Here is a 3,233-nt window from a genome sequence, read left to right as displayed (position 1 = left end):
TAAGATTCTTATCTTGTGCTTGTTCTGTGCCTTCGTACAGATTCTTGAGAACATCCAAAATCTCTTTTGCTGATTTGCAATTTATGATAATATCGAAGTTGTCAGGAGCAACTCCGCAGGAGATTTCATAAAAGGCAACAACATCATTTTCCATTTTATCGAGATCATCCTTGGTGGGACGGCTCATGGCTGGTTGACCTCCTCCTAGCCTGGTTGCAGCGCCGTTAGTTTGGACTGGTGTAAGGACTGGAACATGTGGTCCTTCTTCTATGGATCGCCATACATCTCTACCCAGTCTCCTCAAGTACCTTTCCATTCTTTGTGACCAGTGATGATATTCATTTGCGACTAGTATTGGGGCTCGGTTAGAACCACCAACACTGTTGGAAACATTCAGAGATAATGATTGTGCCATTTGAAATTGTTTTTTTTGTTTGAAGAAATGAGCTTTAGTGGTATAGAAGGCTCTTTGAATAATCAGAGTTCCGTTTTCAAAAAGCAACCACTTTGACTCTGATACCAATTGTTGAGAGAAAAACTTGGAGACACACTTGAACAAAAGTTAGAACAAGTATAATGCGGAATAGTTAATCTCAAAGGATCTAAAAGCTCAACAATAATATAGTTAGATAGTTAGAGAGTTAGTTGTGGAAATGTAAAGGAATAGAAATGACAGCAATTGTTATATCAAGAAGACACTTAAGCTGATTCATAACAAGGAATGCATTCACTCCAAGTTAAGAAGGAAGATCAAGCTTAGTGATTAAGTCTTAAAGACTTGCTCCGAAGAGGGATTATGATCAGCAGAATTATGATAAGATTTAAGTAAGAAGAGATGAGTGAAGAAAGATAGAGAGATAACTTCAGAATGTGTATTCAGATAGAATGCATAAGTTATCGGTGATAGAGTATGTTCAATACAGGAGAATAAGTCTCTATTTATAGAGACTCAGAAATGCACTAGATTACATCTCTATAAGCAGCCGTGCAAGGCATACTGGACAATAGAGTGTATTACAAAAAAGACAAGTAAAGTAATCTAGCTAAGTTGACTGCGGTAGCTAACTCCGGTTGCTGATGCTGATAAAGAGACTGACTGCGGGTGCTGAAGTGGTTGCGGTAGCAAAGTTCAAGAGGGTCACTTTCATGATTCAACAACTACACACCACCACCCGCCACCACCATCACCACTAACCACCACCCACCACCCATCACTACCAACCACCAACCAACCACCAACCACCACCCGCCGCCACCATTACCACCCACCACCATCACCACCTAACCACCACCACCTGCCACCACCACCCACCTCCATTACCCATCACCACCGTCTGCCACTACCACCCACCTCCATTACCCATCAACACCGCCTACTACCACCACCCATCACCATCACCATCACCACCCAACCACCACTACCCACCACCACCACTCATCACTACCCACCACCCATCACCACCCACCACCACCCATCACCACCCACCACCACCCGCCACCCCCACCACAACCACTACCACCAACCACCAACCACCCGTCACCACCACCCATCACTACCCACCACCACCAACCACCACCCACCACCAATCACTATCCACCACCCACTACCACCTGCCACCACCACCACCACCACCCACCACCCACCCACCACAACCACCACCACCACCCACCACCATCACCACCCACCATCATCACCACCCAACCAGCACCACTCGTCACCACCACCTACCTCCACTACCCACCAAAACCATCACCCGTCACTATCACCACCACTTGCAACCACCCACCCACCCACCACCACCCATCACCACACACCACCACCACCAATCACCACCACCCCGCCTCCACCACCCGCCGCCACCACCCCCACCCCCACCTACAAAGATTTGTTATTGTGTTTTTGATTCATTAGGTTTTTCTCTTGTATATAATCACATGTGATTATATGTATCAAGTCACATGTGATTATATGTATTGAATCATATATAATTTATATGTTATTAAATACATATAATCACATGTGATTAAATACACGTGAAAAACTAGTGAATCGATAATGCAAAAATAAATATTGTCCACGTAAATCATATGTGATTAGATACATATAACTACACATGATTATATGTATTTAATAAAATATTATTTACGTGGGCCGTATTTATTTTCGTGTTTTCGATTTAATAATTGGCATCGTGTATTAAATCATATGTGATTATATGTATTTAATCACATATGATTTACATGCATAATATTTCTTTTCACGTGTTGATTCAATAGTTGTTCTTGTGTATTTAATCACATGTGATTATATATATTTAATCACATATGATTCGTATGGAAAATATTTATTCTTGCGTCGATTCAATAATTGTTATAATATATTTAATCACATGTGATTATATGTATTTAATCACATATGATTTATGTGGACAAGATTCATTATTTCTTTCTCAATTCAATAGTTGTACTCATGTACTTAATCACATGTGATTATATATATCAAATCGCATATGATTTATAGTGATAATATTCATGAGTCAATATTTTTTCTTATGTATTTAATCATATGTGATTGTATGTATTAATCACATATGATTAAAGTGGTAAAAGAAAAACTATTTAACCAAAAATGTGAAAATGAATCTTGTGTACAGAAATCATATGTGACTAAATGTACAAGAACAACTATTGAACAAGAATGTGAAAATGAATATTGTCCATATAAATCATATCTAATTAGATACATATAATCTCATGTAATTAAGCACACAAGAACAACAACTGAATCAAGAACGTGAAAATAAATAATTTCCACATAAATTCTATGTGATTAGATACATATAATCACATGCGATTATATTCATTTAATCATATATGATATATGTGGACAACATTTATCTTTGTGTTCTCGATTCAATAGTTGTTCTTGTGTATATAATCATATGTGATTATATGTATCTAATCACGTATGAGTTATATAGACATCATTATTTTTTGTCCGTATAAATCATATGTGATTAGATACATATAATCACATATGATTATATGTATTTAATCACATATGATTACAGTGGACAAAGAACAATTATTGAATCGAGAATGTGACAATGAATCTCATCCACATAAATCATATATGATTGGATACATATAATCACATGTGATTATATGTATTTAATCAGATATGATTTATGTATACAATATTTATTTTTGCGGTTTCGACTGAATAATTACAT

The sequence above is a fragment of the Lactuca virosa genome, chromosome 8, assembly GCF_052849685.1.
Source record: "Lactuca virosa cultivar CGN04683 chromosome 8, Lactuca_virosa_CGN04683_v6, whole genome shotgun sequence".
In the NCBI taxonomy this organism is placed as follows: Eukaryota; Viridiplantae; Streptophyta; class Magnoliopsida; order Asterales; family Asteraceae; genus Lactuca; species Lactuca virosa.
Note: the sequence above shows the minus strand (reverse complement) of the source record.